This window comes from Triticum dicoccoides, chromosome 1B (assembly GCF_002162155.2).
Source record: "Triticum dicoccoides isolate Atlit2015 ecotype Zavitan chromosome 1B, WEW_v2.0, whole genome shotgun sequence".
Lineage (NCBI taxonomy): Eukaryota > Viridiplantae > Streptophyta > Magnoliopsida > Poales > Poaceae > Triticum > Triticum dicoccoides.
The window spans coordinates 535,851,446-535,870,812 of record NC_041381.1 but is presented as its reverse complement, the minus strand read 5'-3'; positions in this window follow the sequence as shown (position 1 = coordinate 535,870,812).

The following is a 19,367-nucleotide window of genomic DNA, read 5'->3' as shown; positions in this document are numbered from 1 at the left end:
GGATGTTCTTGTGGTGGTAGTGTTCCTTTTGAGGGGTCGATTCGAGATGTCCCCTATACTATGGTGGCTAGCCCTATATATAGAGAGAGGCCCTGGTCCTCTTCCCAAATATTGAGCGGGAAGGGCGCCAACAATTGGCCATTTTGAAGGGGAACATCTAGTACACTTATCCTGACTAAAGTTGGTCTTCGGCTGTCAAAGACTCTGACGGTGACGTCGTCCTGGGCTCCACGGTGACCTCCATCCCGCTGCTCTGTTGGTCTTGGTATTGTTGCACCGAAAAGGTAGCCTTTTCCTGATGCCTTGGCCTGTGCTTGCTCCCTTTGCACCAAAGAGGAAACAAGGACACTGCACAGGCCGGCGCCAGCCTGGCCTCGATCGTCATGGCTTGCGTCACGGGCACCTCGCGAGGTACCCCAGCCTTGATCTCTCTGCCTCCTCATGAGCCTGCCTGATGAGACTGCTCCTTAGGAAGCTTCCTGTCGTCTGCCCCGCTAGGCTTGGCCCCTCGTGAGGGTCTTGAGCTTGAGTTGATGAAGGTGGGCAGCACTGGGCCACTGCTTGAGCCACGCGGCAGGCCGCAGGCAGGCAAGTCTGGGGATCCCCATTCCCAGAACACCGACAGTAGCCCCTGGGTCCAAGGCGCGCCTGGACTTGGCTTAGCAGAGAAGCGTAGGGGCAAGTGCGAAGCGCCGCGGGCCCCAACATCCTGCAGCCTTGGGCGCCGCGTGGCGGTTGATTGGACGTGGGCGTCTCCGTTTCCCCATGACACCTCGGCAACCGTTTGACACGACAAGTCCCTGCATGCAAAATGAGTCATGATTACCTGTGATCGTCGAGGCCGATGGTTGGCCTCCTCCGGCTATAAGTACGGAACGGCACGTGCCCTTCTAGTCTGTCTCTCCTTGCCCCGCCTCTTCTTCTTCACTTCTCCCCCTTGGCTCGTCGCGTCCCATGGCGCCCCCGAAGAGGTTTTCGGTCGCGGAGAAGGGGAAGGCCCGCCGGGAGGGGCCTGACTCCCCTCCAGCCAAGCGTGGCCGGGGCCGCCCCCGCTAGCATCCCTCGACTCCTGTAAAGACTGCCCGAGGCCTCGGCGGAGGCCCCTCGCTCGGTGTAGGCCACTTGAACGGCAGGGGGAGACGCATCGTGGCTACGCGGCCTCCTCGCCCTTGATTTCACTCGGCAGACATGTTGCCGGAGTTCGTCGTTTGGTCGGAGGATCCGGCCTGTACTTGGCTTCAGCTCCCCCGCTTCTTCGCCGGCGAGCTGCCAGCTAGTGCCACGGGCGGGCTCTGGCTCCAGGCAGACGGCTGCTGTAGCAGGGACTCTTGGGTGGCGGTGGAATTATCCGTCGCCGGGAACATGGCACTGACTCGTGGCTGGCAGATGTTTGCCTACGCGCGTGGCCTAGGCCAGTGATGCATTCTCCACTTCAAGTTTGATGTAGACGCCACCCTCTTCGTGAGGGTGTTTGGAGGAGATGGCTATCGTGCCGGGTGCTGCCCCAAAGGCGGCGACGACAGCAGCAGCGAAGACGAGGGCGGGCATGCGCCTGAAGGCGCCCGCAGCTTGCCAAGCTTCGGTGACTCCCCATCCGACGGCAGTTCCTCTAGCGACGGTCGCAACCAGCCGTCGTGCCGTCACGCTCGCTTCAAGGGGGAGGCGGATCGTCCCACCGCCACGCCCTGATGAATCGTGAAGAGGGGACCGCTTGAGCTCCGGAGGGTGATGCAGATCTTCTCCCTCGTGCTGTCACTGGGCGAGCCGTGCCCATTTTGTTTTATCTGTGTAGAGGGAGGAGTATGGAGCCCCGCGGGGGCGTGCTAGACTGTTGGTTTTAATGATCATGCTATTTCTATAATTTCCATGCCGTGCTATGGTGCTGTGTGCTTAGGCGTAGGAACAACTTAGCTCGGTAGGAGGGGTTTGTTGCGGCACCAGCCTCGGGAGGCTCCAGCCAGAGGCCTTGTCATGGGTCTCGAGGCCTGCAAAAAGAAACTTGCCTTAGGGTTAGGCTTCAGCCTCCGGTTGCGGGGGCGGTCAGCTTGGGCCCAGCGTTCGCGTCGTGATGCCCGTGGGGCATTGACCGGGAGGGGTGCTCCCCCTACAAACTTAGGTCGAGGAACCTCACGAAATTAGACCAGGAGACGCTCGCGAGGGTGCCCGCGCAGCCTCCCTCATGAGGGTTGCGAAAGGAAAGAAGGTCCAGGTGAACGACAAAGACGTAAAACACAGGCCGCACAACACCGAAAGCAACTCCAACTAAAATTTCAAACAAAGAAGAACTAGCCAACTGCAAAAAGCTAATGAAAAGCCGCGTCCGGCACCTAATCTAGCCTTCGACGTCTTCTCACCAATGCGGAGCTAAGTGCTGCTAGTGGGCGTCGGCGGGAGCCCCCGAGGCCCAGGGGCGGCACTCCGGAGACTCCGGGGCGTGTACAACCCCAACTCATTATTACGTGAGAGTGTCACGGGCGGCGAGCTTCACAGGCATTGGCCTTCTTCACAGGCACCGGGCCTTTTCTTGAGGGGGGGGGGTGAGCTTCACAGGCATTGGCCTTCTTCACAGGCACCGGGCCTTTTCCAAAAGCGACAAGCTTCACATGCATTGGCCTTCTTCACAGGTTCTGGGCCCTTTCCACAAGCACTGAATCGCTCAAGGGTAGAACCTCCGGAGGTGTTGAATGTTCCACGCGTTCGGGATGGGCACCCCCTCCTGGGTCTCCAGGCGCGCGGAGCCGGGCCTGGAAACATGAACAACCTTGAACGGACCCTCCCACATAGGAGAGAGCTTGTGCAGCCCCTCCCTGGAGAGGACCCATCTGAGAGTCCTGGGGCAGATGTTGCGGTAGTGGTATCATCGCAGCGTCTGTTGGTATCTTGCCGCCCGCAGCGCGGCCTCACGACGGCGTTCCTCCCCTAGCACAAGATCTGTCCCCCGCATGGTGTCCTGTTGTGCCTCATCAAACACTAGGACCCACATGGAGCGACGCCTGACCTCGTGAGGGAGGACGGCCTCAGCTCCGTAGACGAGGAAGAATGGGGTTTCTCCAGTTGTCTTGGTTGCGATCGTGCGGATAGACCACAGCACAGACTGGAGCTCGTCGTACCAGCCCCTACCGCAGGCCTCTAGCTTCTTCTTGAAGGTCCTGGTTTTGAGGCCCTTCAGGACCTCCGCGTTGGCTCGCTCAGCCTGGCCATTGCTCCGAGGGTGTGCCACCGAAGCGTAACATATCTACATTCCAACATTAGCACAGTATGTTTTAAAGAGATTGCTGGTGAACTGTGAACCGTCGTTGGTGATGATGCGGTTAGTCACCCCGAATCGGCTCACGGGCCCTTGATGAACTTGACTGTGGAGCCTGCTGGGATGGTGCGGACAGCTTCCACCTCAGCCCACATGGTGAACTTGTCGACGGCAATGTAGAGGTAGCGGTAGCCCCCTAGCGCCCAAGGAAACGGACCCAAGATGTCCAGCCCCCAAACCGCGAACGGCCATGAGGGGGGTATGGTCTGCAGGCATTGAGTCGGCTGATGGATCTGCTTGGTGTGGAATTGGCAGGCTTCGCAAGCCTTCACCAGCTCGATGGCGTCGTTGAGCGCTATGGGCTAGTAGAACCCGCTGCAGAATGCCTTGCCAACGAGGGTTGGTGATGACGAGTGGTGCCCAGAGTCTCCGTCGTGTATGTCTGCCAACAGCTCCTTCCTTGTTCTCTGGAAATGCAACGTAGGGATACGTCGTTCGATCGCTTCCGGTAAAGCTCTCCATTTTGAATGCAGTATGGCGTGGCCTGCCGCGCCACGCATTCTGCGTCTTCCTCCTTCTCCGGCAAGGTCCCTTGCACCAAGTAGCTCTTGAGTTCCATGGTCCAACATCCCTCCTGAGGCTCCAGCGCCAGGAGCAAGCATGCTCCTGAGGTCGGTCCACGGGCCAGATCTCCCGAGGCAGGCGGTTGTGGGAGCTCCGCCCGAGGTTGAGCCGCTCCTGATGGTGGTGGCACCGCTAAGGGTTTGAAGAGCCTCTCTTCGAAGACTCCGGGCTCCTGAGGCAGCCGCCTGGATGCCCTTTTCACGATGTCGTCAACTTCCTGATTGGTACCATGGGGCACATGCTGCAACTCCAAACCCCAAAACTGCTTCTCAATTTTGTGAACCTCTGCTAGATAAGCCTCCATGTGCTCGTCCTTCGGCTCATACACTTTGTTGGAGAAGTTGACAAGGAGTTGTGAATCGCCTTTGATGACGAGGCGCTTTACCCCCAAGGCCACCGCAGCTTTCAGGCCCGCTATCAGCCCCTCATATTCTGCTATATTATTGGAAACCTTTTCTCCATGCTGGAAACAGAGTTGCACGGCGTAGTAAAGCCTATCCTGAGTGGGGGATATGAGCACCGCATCGGGCCCTGCGCCATGTCGCAAGAAAGCTCTGTCGAAGTACATAACCCAACCATATAGCGCATCACTTCCTGGGGAAAGTGATCGGTCCTCGCCCGCTTCAAGTCCTGGCACTTCTGTCCATTCTGCTACAAAATCTGCGAGTGCGGCCCCCTTAACAACCCTAGTCGTGCTGAACTCCAGCTGAAATGCTTGCAGTTCGATGTTCCATTCGGCGACCCTTCCCGCTGAGTTGGGACTCCTGAGCACCCTTTCCAATGGGTATGCTGAGACGACCTTGATTGGATGACCCTGGAAGTAGTGGTGCAGCTTCCGTGAGGCCACCAACAGCGCGAGCAGGAGCTTCTGAGGCATGGGGTACCGTGCCCTTGCGTCCCTCAGCACTGTGCTAACGAAGTACATGGGATGCTCGACGAGGGCGGGCGCAGCAACGGAGTCCGCACCCTTCGGCGAGTCATGCATCTCCTGAGGCGCAGGAGTCCCCAGCTCTTGACCAACTAGTGGAGCCCCCTCAGCTGCGAGGACGCCTCCTTGCTGAGGCTGACTTGTATCTGCTAAGGGTGTGACCCTTGAGGGGCCTTCCTGCCCTGTGGTTGCCGCAACTGGTGCGGTCTTGGTTCGGCGCTCCTCCCGGACGGCCACCAGAGCTGCGCTGGCGGAGTATGGTGTGGCGGCGAGATAAAGCACCAGGGGCTCCTGTGAACGTGGCGCTACCATTAGTGGAGGGCTGGTCGGGTACTTCTTGAGATCTTAAAATGCTTCGTGAGCCCCTTGGGTCCATTCAAACGGGCCCTTCCTCTTCATTAGCTTGAAGAAGGGCAAAGCGCGTTCCCCTAGCTTGGAGATGAAGCACCCAAGCACAGTTACCCGCCCGATAAGCTTCTGCATTTCCCTGAGAGTTTGCGGCGGACTCATGTCTTCAATTGCCTTGACCTTCTACAGGTTAGCCTCAATCCCTCTATGGGACACGAGGAAGCCCAAAAGCTTGCCAGAGGCAACACCGAACACAGACTTCTCTGGGTTGAGCCACAAGTCCACTTCATGCAGGCTCGTGAAGGTTTCTTCCAGGTCCCAGGATCTTCGCCTCTTGAGACTTTACCACTATGTCATCGACATAAGCCTCAATGTTCCTCCCGAGCTGCCGGCCTAATGCGATGTGCATCAGCCGCTGGAAGGTTGCGCACGCATTGCGCAATCCGAACGGCATGCAGGTGTAGCAGTACACCCGCCCGGGGTCAGGAAATTCGTCTTCTCCACATCTTCAACCGCCATCTTTATTTGGTGATAGCCCGAGAAGGCATCCAAGAAGCACAGCAAGTCGCACTCAACAGTAGAGTCGACGATCTGGTCGATGCGGGGGAGCGGGAATGGATCCTGTGGGCAGGCCTTGTTGAGGTTGGTAAAATCGATGCACATGCGCTCCTTCCCCCTTTCTTCGGCACAACGACAGGGTTCGCCAGTCACTCCAGATAGCGAACCTCGCGAATGACTCCCGCTGCCTCCAACTTGCGGGTTTCTTGGACGATGAAAGCTTGCTTCTCGGTGGACTGCCGCCTTGCCTTCTCCTTCACTGGGCGCATGTTGGGACAGACATTCAGGTGACGCTCGATCACCTGCCTGGGGACCCCTGCCAGTTTTTTGGGTTCCCACGCGAACACCTCCTTGTTCGTGTGCAGGAACTTCACCAGTGCCTCCTCTTGCTCAGAATCTAGATTGGCGCCTATGGTGAAGGTGGCGCCGGAGGACCCATCCTCGTCGACTGGTACTTGCCTGGTCTGTGCTTTGTCTTGGGTGAACAGCTACTTCTTCTTGGTGGGCGCAGCCCCCTTAGCCTTGAGGGGATTGGCTCTTGCGGGCTGCGCTGCTGCGGCTGCCCTGGAAGCGAGCTTGAGCGCCTGCAGGGCATCTTTCGCATCTCCGGCTATGGTGAGGACACCACTGCTCCTGGGCATTTTCATCAGGTTGTAAGCTGGGTGGGTTGCTGCCATGAACTGGGCCAAAGCTGGGTAGCCGAAGATGGCGTTGTACGGGAGGCCGATGTGGGCGACGTCAAAGTCGACCAGCTCCGTGCGGAAGTTGGCTTGGGTGTCGAACGTCACCAGGAGGCGGATCTGCCCCAGAGAGCCGGTAGGGCTGCCCCTGACGCCCGAGAAGGGCTGGCTGGGTCGGAGTCGCTCCAGTGGCACGTGGAGGAGGCTGAAGGCCTCAATTGAGAGTGCATTGAGGCCGGCCCCACCGTCAACGAGGGTCCTGGTGACGACCACCTGGCAGATGGTAGGAGTACACAACATCGGGAGTATGCCCGAGCAAGCAGTGTTGGTGGGGTGATCATCCAAGCTGAAGGTCAAGTCAGCCTTGGGTGATGCCCAACCCGGAGGAGCCGGGCTACGAGTCAGGGCAGAGCCTACCTGGCGGACGAACGGCTTGATGTGGCGACTCATGGGTGGGGCTTGCGAGCCAACAAGGAGTGCCGCGATGACCGGGAGCACCGGCGCTGCGTGATGGGTGAGGAAGAGGCCGCGCAGCTCCTCCCATGAGTCCACTGAAGACGCTGGCAGGTGGAGCAACCACATGCGCGGCACGCCGGTGAGCGCCATGGGCAACCAGTTGGCCATGACCCGGTCATCGCCCCCGGCCTTCAGGATGGCCTCCTCATATGCTAGCAGGAAAGCTAGAGGATCTGCCGCGCCGCTGTAGCGCGGCGGCATCTCTGGCTTGAACTTGTTCGGCCACCGCACCCGTCGCAAGGCGGGGATCAAAGCTTGGAGCCCCCAGGGCCCAGCGCCGACTCCTGCAGCCGGAGTAGGCGACGCGCTGCCTGCCATGAGGGCGAAGCACAAGGTTGATGGAGAGCGGGCCGTTGACAGGGAGAGATCCGGCGCCCCCCTACCTGGCGTGCCAAATGTCGGATTTCGGGTTCCGGCAGACCCTTGAGGTTCGAACTCTGGGGTGCACGCGAAGATCTCTCCTCTACCAAATCACGTCCCGAAGCCTCGCAAAGAATATAGACGAGAATCATGAGCACATGGGGGACACAAGGTTTATACTGGTTCAGGCCACCATTGTGGTGTAATACCCTACTCTAGTGTGTGGTGTGGTTGATTGCCTTAGGGGATGATGATGAACAGTACAAAGGAAGAACAGCCTCGCGAGGGTTGTTCTTGTGGTGGTGGTGTTCCTTTTGAGGGGTCGATTCGAGATGTCCCCTATACTATGGTGGCTAGCCCAATATATAGAGAGAAGGGGAACATCTTCCCAAATATTGAGCGGGAAGGGCGCCAACAATTGGCCATTTTGAAGGGGAACATCTAGTACACTTATCCTGACTAAAGTTGGTCTTCGACTGTCAAAGACTCTGACAGTGACGTTGTCTAGGCTCCATGGTGACCTCCATCTTACTGCTCTGTTGGTCTTGGTCTTGTTGCACCGAAACGGTAGCCTTTGCCTGATGCCTTGGCCTGTGCTTGCACCCTTTGCACCAAAGAGGAAACAAGGACACTGCGTCACGGGCACCTCGCAAGGTACCCCTACCTTGATCTCTCCGCCTCCTCACGAGCCTGCCTGACTAGGTTTCTCCTAAGGAAGCTTCTTGTCATCCGCCCCGCGAGGCTTGGCCCCTCATGAGGGTCTTGAGCTTGAGTTGATGAAGGTGGGCCGCACTGGGCCACTGCTTGAGCCACGCGGCAGGCCGCAGGCAAGCAAGTCTGGGGACCCCCGTTCCCAGAACACCGACAGTACAGCTAGGGCTCGTGTACATGGCTGGGTCGGAACGGAGAAACAGCGTCGTTGTCGTGTTCATGGAGAGGCAACAGAATGTGTCGTGTTCATGGGGAGGCAACGAAATGCATCGTGTTCATCGGGAGGCAATGGAACGCGTGGGAGCCAACCGACTGGGTCGGAACGGAATGCGTCGTGTTCATCAGGAGGGCTTGGACGGAACAGGCGATGGAAACGAGGCCTAGCGTACCGCAAAACAGAGGAAACGGACCTCCTATGGTCGAAATGGGGGTCCTATTGATCGGGAGGGGTGTGGCGTACCGCAAAACGGACGAAACGGACCTCCTACGGTCGAAACGGGGGTCCTATTGATCGGGAGGGGTGTGGCATACCGCAAAACGGATGAAACGGACCTCCTACGGTCGAAACGGGGGTCCTGTTGATCGGGAGGGGTGTGGCGTACCGCAAAACGGACGAAATGGACTTTTGTTGGAGCGCTACGGTCTAAACGGGAGTTCTATTCATCGAGAGGGGTGTGGTGTACCGCAAACGGGACTCCACGGGATATTGTTCATCTCCACCGTTTACCTCCTCCAGCCTCCATGGGCTACCGTCAGCCTCCTCCAGCCTCCATGGGCTCCTGTTCATCCAGACTCCACCGCGTGCTACTCCACCGACTACTGTTCAACCACCCCTCCACGGGCACCCCTCCACCGTCTACTATTCATCCAGCCCTCCACGGGGTCGTCCTGTTCATCCAGCCCTCCACACCACGGGGACTTGTTCATCCAGAGGCAACGCCACTGCTCACTGTTCATCCAACCCCCCCTCCCTCGCAACACTCACTGTTCATCTAGAAAGGCAGCATCGATTGGCTTCAGTTAGCAGCAGTAGCGAAGGAATCACTCGATCGGGTTCAGTTAACAGCCATTGATCAATCGCTCGGGTTCAGTAACGCATAGCCTGCAGTGCAATCGCTCGGGTTCAGTTAGAGCCCAACTCCTCGCTCGGGTTCAGTTAGAGCCAATGCCTCACACACACGCGCGTATGTGTACGAGAGAAACGCGCATCGCTCGGCCCCCGACCTCCCACCGTAACCAGGAACTCCCCGAAATTTTCCTCTCCCTCGCTTCTACCATGGTTTTTTCTGTCATGGACGGCCCAAAGAATGTCATGCAACTGCGTCTCCGGCCCACCCAGGACGAAAAGCCCATTTTCTGTCATGATTTTTTGTCATAGAAGTAGGAGCCCACCACATCTATGATGATATCAGGTTTTGTCACAATTATCGTCATAGAAGTGTCATATGTATGACAGAAAAAAAAATTGTTCGACTCAAAATGTCACGGATGTGTCTTTTTTTGTAGTGTATGTTGATCATATCTACTATATGATTCACGTTCGACCTTTCGGTCTCAGTATTCCGAGGCCATATCTGCATATGCTAGCTTGTCAAGTTTAACCCGAGTATTCTGCGAGTGCAAAACTGGCTTGCACCCATTGTATGTGAACGTAGAGCTTATCACACCCGATCATCACGTGGTGTCTTGGCACGACAAACTGTACCAATGGTGCATACTCAGGGAGAACACTTATATCTTGAAATTTAGTAAGGGATCATATTATAATGCTACCGCCGTACTAAACAAAATAAGATGCATAAAAGATAAGCATCACATGCAATCAAAATATGTGACATGATATGGCCATCATCATCTTGTGCTCATAATCTTCATCAACGAAGCATCATCATGATCTCCACCATCACCGGCGTGACACCTTGATCTCCATCGTAGCATCATTGTCGTCTCGCCAACTACTGTTACTACGACTACCGCTACTCCTTAGTGATAGAGTAAAACAATTACATGGCGATTGCATTGCATACAATAAAGTGACAACCATATGGCTCTTGCCAGTTGCCGATAACTTTTGTTACAAAACATGATCATCTCATACAACAATTTATATCACATCATGCCTTGACCATATCACATCACAACAAGCCCTGCAAAAACAAGTTAGACCAACAGAGCAGTAAGATGGAGGTCACCGTGGAGCCCAGACAGCGTCACCGTCAGAGTCTTTGACAGTCGAAGACCAAATTTAGTCAGGATAAGTGTACTAGATGTTCCCCTTCAAAATGGCCAATTGTTGGCGCCCTTCCCGCTCAATATTTGGGAAGATGCTCCCTCCTCCGGCCCGTCGCGACCACGCTCCTGTTCAAGCATGCCAAGACCCCGCGCTGCTCCCAGCCGCAGCGCATGGGGACCCGCAAGACCGAGCTCTTCGTCACCAAAGGCCTCCCGTGGCCATAGTAGGCTGCCTTGCCTTCACCACCGAGCTGCGCAACGTCGCGTGGCCCTGCAAGTTCAAGCCAGACCTGCCCCCTCGCTACGACGGCACGGCCGACCCTGCGGAGTTCCACCAGCTCTACGATCTGGGCATCAAAGCCGCCAACGGGGACGAGAAGGTCATGGTGAACTGGTTTCCCATGGAACTCAAGGACGGGGCCCGCACCTGGCTCCTGAACCTGGCTCCTGGCATGATCTCCTCCTGGGACGAGATGCGCACCCGTTTCATCGCCAACTTCCAAGGTACTCGCGACCGGCCGCCTGCCGTGAGCGACATGCACTGCATCAAGCAGCAACCAGGGGAGACCCTGCAGAAGTACATCCAGCGCTTCAACAATGCACGTCTCAAGATTCCCAAGGTGACCGAGGAGGCCATAATCTCAGTCTTCTCCGACGGTGTGCATGACGTCAAGATGAAGGAGGAGCTGGCGATGCATGAAGATCTGTGCACTTCCTTGGAGCTGTTCAACTTGGAGACCAAGTGCTCCAGGGCTGAGGAGGGGCGCTTTTCCCTCCTCGAGCTGCCAGCCGCAGACCCAGAAGAGAAGAAATCCAAGGCCAAGGACGTGAAGCGCAAGGGGGCTGCCGTGCTCACGGCAGAACCAGACACCAAGCGTGGCAGAGATCAGCCCGAGTCTTTCAAAGGCAACCGGTACTGTGTGTACCACGACCTCCACACCCACAACACCAAGGAATGTCAAGAGCTTCGAGCCATGCGAGAAGGGAGAATCGGCCGACGCCGCGACCGCAATGATCGCGGCTATGGCCGAGGAGGAGGAAGGAACACAGGACGCTGGGAAGACCGTGGGCCTCGCCAAGGGTGGCGCGATCGACCTCGCAAGGATCGCTGGCAGGATTAGCCTCGCGAGGGAGACTGGAGGGATCAGCCTCGCGAGGATCGTATGCAAGGAAACGCAGGCCTCCCTCCGCTACCGTCGCAGCCAAGGAGAAACTAGGACCATCATCAGGACGAGGGGGCTGGGGGCTTCCAGGAGCCGCGTGCGATCGCCTGCATCCTGGGCGGAGCTCAAGCCCCAGCCTCTCAACGCATCTTCAAGAAGTTCGCCTGTGAAGTGAATGCAGTCCTCCCCAAGCTCGAAGCCACGCGCCCCCTCAGGTGGTCACAGTGCGCCATCACGTTCAGCTCAGTGGATCAGCTCAAGTGCGCGGCCACAGCCGGAGTCCTCCCGATGCTTTCTCCCCAGTCATCAGCAATGTGCAAGTCACCAGGACCCTCATCGACGTCGGAGCAGGGCTCAATGTCCTGTCCGTGGAGACATTCAACAATATCCAAGTGCCTTACGATCAGCTTCAGCCAACCAAGCCTTTTTCCGGAGTCACCGATGGCTCCACAATTCCGATCGGGCAAGTCTGCCTCCCTGTCACCTTCGAGGCGCGCAATAACTACCGCACCGAGCTCATCGACTTTGACGTCGCCCACATTCACCTGCCATACAACGCCATCCTCGGGTACCCGGCTCTCGCCAAGTTCATGGCCGTGACTCATCACGGCTACAACGTCCTCAAGATGCCAGGAAGCGGTGGGGTCATCACGGTGCGTTGTGAAGAAAGAGATGTAGTGTGCTCCCTGGAGCGTGCTTTCCAGGCCGCATCACTTGAAGACCCAGATCGCGGGAGCGGGAGGCTCCCTGAGACCGCTCCAAGAAGAAGAAGACATCGCCAGGCCCGACCCCTCAGGAGGCAGGCCCCTCAGGGTCTGCGCCTACTCAGGGGGCACCTCCTTCTATCGCATAGGAAGGCGTTCCCGGCGCCCTCCTCAATCAGGGCTCGGTGGCTCTCTCCTGGAGGGCCACCGACCTTGCTAAGGTCACGAGGGAGGCGCTTGGGCACCACTAGGAGGCATGTTTCAGAGCATGTTTCCCTCAGGAAGGAGCAAGGCAAGGAGGGCCAAACCCTCAGGAGTTCGTCAGTCAGATCACGCAGGACTTGCAGGAGTCAAGAGTCATGAGTGGCAGCCGCCGCTTACCCGCCGCCGCTCCCCATCCAGGCGAGGATGGTGGGTTGCGCATCTGCATCGACATCCCAGGGCTCAACTCAGGAGCGCTTCTGGCCCTCATGCGTGGGGAGCTGCGAAGGCCCACCCCACGGCTACGTTCGCATGCACTACGGCTTGCCGAACGCGGCTGCGGTGGGCCAGCGCCTCATGAGGAGCATCCTGGAGGCTCAGGAGGCCAGGCGTTCCACAGTCCTGGCGGAGATGGACATGGTTCGCGAGGAACCACCATCGCCTCTGGAGCCTCCCGAGGCTCCTGGGCTGTAACGCCCGCTTCAGATGCCTTCCAGGGTTTCTGAGTTTCGCCGTGTGTTTCTTTTGTGCTTGCTCTTTTATTTTTGCATTGCATCATGTCATCATGCCATCATGTCATTTAATTTTTAAAACTCATCTAAATAAATCGCATGGATCTTCGGTCCATTTAAATTGAGGAAACTCACATGGTGGGTTCTCTTTAAAACATACCCTCCCGATATTTAGGGAGATACTATAAAATATTCCATTGTTTTGGAATCACCCATGAACCCACTTGCATATTAAATCCCTTGGCCGTTTCTTCTTCAAGTTTTGGCTCTCTAACCTTGCCAATATTTCTTTCATCATTTTCCGGAGCTCCACCAAAAATCCGAACATTTTTGGACCTTCCCAAACCCTCACTACCATCCAAATCATTTGGATTTAAATCAAATGAATTTGAATTTAAATCTTGCAATCTTGGCCTTTCTATTTTTCTTGGAACGAGCGCATTTATGCGAGTCCGGGAAAATTATCCGCGTGTCCTACTTCTTCCACTAACCCCTCTTTCTTTTCTTTCCTATCTCTGTTTTGCTTTTATTTTCTTTAGAGAGGGAGAAGAGAGCCCAGCAGCTTAGGCTAGGCCAGCCCACTAAACCCCTTGAGGCCCAACCCTTCCTAACCCTAGCCTGATCCCCTCGCAGCCTCTTCCCCTCACCCGATCGATCCCCATCTCTCCTCTCGTTCCCTCCCTGCCAGCGCCGCCACCTTCTTCTCGTTCCCCATCACGCACGCTCGCATCGCTCCAGGGAGGAGCTCCTCGCGCCTCCGCCTCGCCCCTCTCAGCCTCCTGCGCCCGTGCCCCTCCCCTGCCTCGCCTCCTCCTCCCGTCGCCCTGCCTCGACGCCCGCACCTCCGCCGGCCTCGGCCTCCCGCGGCTGCCGCTGCTGGCCCCACTGCCGAGCTCTCCACCGCGCCCTAACCCTCCTCCCGCACGTGGCCCCATCCTCTCCGCCGCGAGTCCTTCCCCTCGTCGCCTCCTCTAAGCCCCGTTGACCCGCGCCCGTCCGCCTCGGAGCCGGCCTCCACCGCCTCCTCGCCAGCGCTCGGCCTCCTCCCCGAGATCATGCTCCCTTCGTCCATGGCGCCAGCCAGCCCCGCAGGCCCGCGCCGTCGCCTCCTCCGCATCGAGCCAGGGAGTGGTGCTCCCTACGCCCGGTCCCCTCCTCCTCGCCGCCCCTGGTGCCGCTCCACTTGCGCCTGCGTCCGTCGTCCTCTGCGCCCAGCAGGAGCCCCGCGCCGCTCGTTCCCTCCGTTTGGCCGGAGTTCGTCGGAGCCCCAGCAGCCACGCCGCTCTGTGGCTTCGCCTCCCACAACCCCGCGGCGTCGCCTCGCCCTTGTCCCGCATTGCCTCTGCCAGCCTTGTGCTGCTGCTTGCATACGCCAAGGCCATCTTCAGATTTTCACCAAGTACCGTGACTGCAGCCGGTGTGCATTTTTTTTGTCAAGTCCGACTACATTTGTATGACTACATCCGATGTGGATTTCGGCAAGTACCTGGAGGCCATAATGATGTCAAGTACCACGACAGCCATGTCCCGTCAAGTTCGTCTACGGAATGAGTACCACTACGCCCGAACACCGTGGATCACCAAGTTCCACTACGATTGTTGTGTACATCTACCGTCGTCCGAAGACCCGTGTACCACGAGCGCCAAGTTCATCTACGGAACGTGTACGTCTCCAATGGTGTACCACTACTGATGCCGTGTACGACTACTTCCACGATGTCCCGTGAACGCCTACTTCCTCTACACCACTCCAAACTCATTCCGCCCGAAAACGCTCGCTTCAAAGGTATAACCCGAGACGACCGCGATGAGATGCCCTTGCATGTATGAGATGTACGATATGTTTGCACCGTGTCCGAATTGTCAGTCGTTTCCATGCCGCCGTCCCGTGGGAACCCGGAAGCCGGGATCACCCCACCATCTTGCATGACTCGCTCACGCTCGCTTCCTTTTGCACCGGTATCTCTGTGAGCTACCGAAACCGATATGTTGCCGGGGCATCATTTTCGGATATGTTGCCGTGGCATCATTTCCGGAATGTTGCCGTGGCACCATTTCCGTTTCGCCGCCGTGGCACCTTTTTCCTTCCGCCATGGTGACCAAATGCTTCATAACATGCTCATGTCAACATTTTCATAAAAATTGCATAAACTTGTATATGTCATCCGCATCATCATAACAATATTTAAATGCTTAAAATTGTGTTTACATTAAACTACTAAATGACATGGGGACTTTCCGGAATTGTTGTTTGTTGTTCCGGCCTCATTTAAACTTGCCTAAATAGTTAATTCAATTATGCTTCACCTCTTGCCATGTTTAATAACATTTAATATTGTTGTGTTCCTAACCGAGAGCGAACTAAATATTGATGTGGTGTTCCGTCAATATGCAACTCGTTGCATATTGAGCTCCACTTAACTTTGTAGTATCGTTTGTTGCACTTTGCCATGCCTCATTAAACCGGACATGCATCATACTTGTTTGTGCATCATGCCATGTTTATGTGATGGTTGTTTACTATGTCGTTTGCTTCTTTCCGGTTGCGCTTCTCCTTGATAGTTCCGGTTACGTTGTGATTGTGAGGATCCGTTCGTCTACATCCGTTTGTCTTCTTCATGGCCTCGTTCTTCTTCCTTGCGGGATTTCAGGCAAGATGACCATTACCCTCGATATCACTTCTATCTTTGCTTGCTAGTTGCTTCGTTCTATCGCTATCCTGCGCTACCTATCAATTGTTTACCATGCCTCCGATATTGCCATGTCAGCCTCTAACTTTTACACCCTTCCTAGCAAACCGTTGCTTGGCTATGTTACCGCTTTGCTCAGCCCCTCTTATAGCATTGTTAGTTGCAGGTGAAGTTGAAGATTACTCCATGATGGACAAGATTATTTTTGGATATCACAATATCTCTTATTTAATTAATGCATCTATATACTTGCTAAAGGGTGGAAGACTCGGCCTTTTGCCTGGTGTTTTGTTCCACTCTTTCCGCCCTAGTTTCCGTCATACCGGTGTTATGTTCCCGGATTTTGCGTTCCTTACGCGGTTGGGTGATTTATGGGACCCCTCCAGCAAGGCCCAACCTTGGTTTTACCATTTCCCTACCTAAGCCTTTTTCCCTTGGGTTCTGCAGACTCAAGGGTCATCTTTATTTTACCCCCCGGGCCAGTGCTCGTCGTGAGTGTTGGTCCAACCTGTCAGCCGCCGGTGGCCACCAGGGGCAACTCTGGGCTGGCCTACCGGAAGTTTGGACAATCCGGTGTGCCCTGAGAACGAGATATGTGCAGCTCCTATCGGGATTTGTCGGCACAACAGGAGGCTTTGCTGGTCTTTTTTTACCATTGTGGAAATGTCTTGTAAACCAGGATTCCGAGTCTGATCGGGTCTTCCTGGGAGAAGGTCTATTCCTTCGTTGATCGCGAGAGCTTATCATGGGCTAAGTTGGGACACCCCTGCAGGGTATAATCTTTCGAAAGTCGTGCCTGCGGTTATAGGCAGATGGAAATTTTTTAATGTCCGGTTGTAGAGAACTTGACACTTGACTTAATTAAAACACATCAACCGCGTTTGTAGCCGTGATGGTCTCTTCTCGGCGGAGTCCGGGAAGTGAACACGGTTTTGGGTTGTGTTTGACGTAAGTAGGGGTTCAGGATCACTTCTTGATCATTGCTTGCTTCACGACCGTTCCATTTTCTCTCTTCTCGCTCTTATTTGCGTATGTCAGCCACCATATATGCTTAGTCGCTGCTGCAACCTCTCCACTTTACCACTTCCTACCCATAAGCTTAAATAGTCTTGATCTCGCGGGTTTTGAGATTGCTGAGTCCTTGTGACTCACCAGATACTATCAGAACAGTTGCAGGTGCCGATGATACCAGTGCAGGCGATGCAACCGAGCTCAGATGGGAGCTCAACGAAGATATTGGTCGTTGCTATGTTTCATTTCATGTTGATCAGTAGTGGAGCCCAGTTGGGACGATCGGGGATCTAGCAGTTGGGTTATCTTCTTTTCTTTTGGCTTCGTCCATAGTCGGACTATATGTGTGTACTCTAAATGATGTATGTTTTATTATATGTTCATTGTGTGAAGTGGCGATTGTAAGCCAACTCTTTATCCCATTTTTGTTCATTACATGGGATTGTGTGAAGATGACCCTTCTTGCGACAAAACCACAATGCGGTTATGCCTCTAAGTCGTGCTTCGACACGTGGGAGATATAGCCGCATCGTGGGTGTTACATGGGCCTGGGGGCTCATGAAGATCGGCTCCCGCAGCCCACTACGCCTGCTACTTCAACACCCCTTCATCTTCAACACTATCAGGTGACATCCTTCAAGTTTCATTTCCATCTGGGAGCGCCCTCAGGGCTGCATCGTTCCCAGGCCGCATGGGTCCGTCCCTGCGGCGTGTATCCCTTTTGTTCATGTTTTTAGCTTACCTTGTTGGGGGTGCCCCTCGGGCTGCATCATCCCCAAGTCGCTCGGGTCAGACCCAACGGCATGTACCCCTCTTGCGTTTATTTTCGGGCCATGCATTCGAACCATCATGCTTGTTATTTGATGCCTGTCCGCGGCACCTCTTCTTTCTTTATGTCGGCCGCTTGCACGTTAAAGGGGGGGTACCTAAGCATCGCGACTCAGGGCTCCTACTGACTCTCCAGCCCTCACCCTCTGGCTTTGTCCACGGCATCCCGACCTGGCAAAGCAGCAACGGCTGAGACCCACTCGAGGGCCCGGACCCGAGGACGTAGAGCGTCGGCATCTAACCAAGCTTGCGCGTTAAAGGGGGGGTACCTGAGCATCACGACTCAGGGCTCCTACTGGCTCTCCATCCCTCACCCTCTGGCTTTGTCCACGGCATCGCGACCTAGCAAACCAGCGACGGCTGAGACCCGCTTGAGGGCCGGGACCCGAGGACGTAGAGCATCGGCATCTAGCCAAATTTGCAGGAACACATCACAAGCTAAGGCCCGGAGCCCGTGAAGAAGGCGAATGCCTGTGAAGCTGTTGCGTTTTGGAAATGGCCCAGAGCCTGTGAAGAAGGCGAACGCCTGTGAAGCTGTTGCATTTTGCAAAAGGCCCAGAGTATGTGAAGAAGGCGAACGCCTGTGAAGCTGTTGTGTTTTGGAAAAGGCCCAGAGCCTATGAAGAAGGCGAACGCCTGTGAAGCTGTTGCGTTTTGGAAAAGGCCCAGGGCTTGTGAAGAAGGCGAATGCCTGTGAAGCTGTCGCATTTTGGAAAAGGCCCGGTGCCTGTGAAGAAGGTAAACGCCTATGAAGTCTATCTCCCCGAGAAAGTCTTGGAGCCTGTGAAGAAGTCCAATGCCTGTGAAGCTCGCCACCCGTGACACTCTCACGTAATAAAGAGTTGGGGCTGTACACGCACTGGAGTCGGCCTTAGGCCCTGGGGCTCCCTCCCACTCCCAGTGGCAGCACTTAGCTCCGCGCTGGTGAGAAGACGTCGAAGACTAGATTAGGTGCCGGATGCGGCTTTTCTCATTTGCTTTCTGCAATTGGCTTGTTCATCCCCATTCGAGGTTTTATTGAAGTTGTTGTCGCCTTTGGCTTGTGACTCTTTGCCTTTTTCGCTCTCCTGCCCCGATTTCTCTTGCGTAAGTCTTGCGAGGGAACAACGCGGGCACCCTCGCGAGTGTTTTCCGCCCTTATTGTCCGAGGCTGCCCTACCCGGGTCCACTACAGGAGCACCCTTCTAGTCCGTGCCCCACGGGCACCGCGACACGAACACAGGACTTGGGTCGATTGCCTCCTCAGCTGAGGCCGGGAGCTACCTCTTCAGACTAACCCTCGCAGGACTCGAAGCGTTCGACGAGGCCTCGGCCACGGGATGCAAAGGTCACGACAGGCCTCCCCCCGTGCTAAGTAATTTCTGCGCGCAGGCGCGCTGCACAAAGGCACAATACCGGAATAGCAGAGCAGAAAGATAATTAACAGCAATAGTCCAAGCACACCCTCGCATGGCCCTACACTACTATCTCTTTGCGCAGGAAAAAGAAAGAAAAAAAGAACAAAACAGGCGCGACTCGCCCGACACCAACTCGCGGCGGAGACTCAAACTGCCTCCGGAGCTCAGGAGGATTCCATCTCGCGCTTCACCGAGGCGCGATGGCAGGCGGACCCGCTACCTCCCTCCAGGCGGGCGCGGCGGTGCGGAGGCTGAGCGCGGCCACCGCTGGAGGAGCCGCTACCTGAAGAAGAGCCATCGAAGCTCGATGAACCACGAGCACCGCCGACCACGCGCGTGTTGTCGCCTTCATCATCGCTGGGGGTGGACCCACGGCCGTGATCGTCGCTCTTAGGGCAGCACCCAGCGTGGCGACCATCTTCCTCGAACACCCTCACATAGAGGGTGGCATCGCCATCGAACTTGAAGTGCAGGGTGCACCACCGGCTTAGATCATGCGCGCGGGCAAACGTTTGCCAGCCGCGGGTCAGGGCCAGGCTGCCGGCTGCAGAGACCTCCAGCGAAGCCCAGGAGGCTTGGCTACAGCAACTGTCCGCCTGAAGCCAAAGGCCGCCCGGGGCGCCAGCCGGAAGCTCACCTAGGAGGAAGCATGGAAGT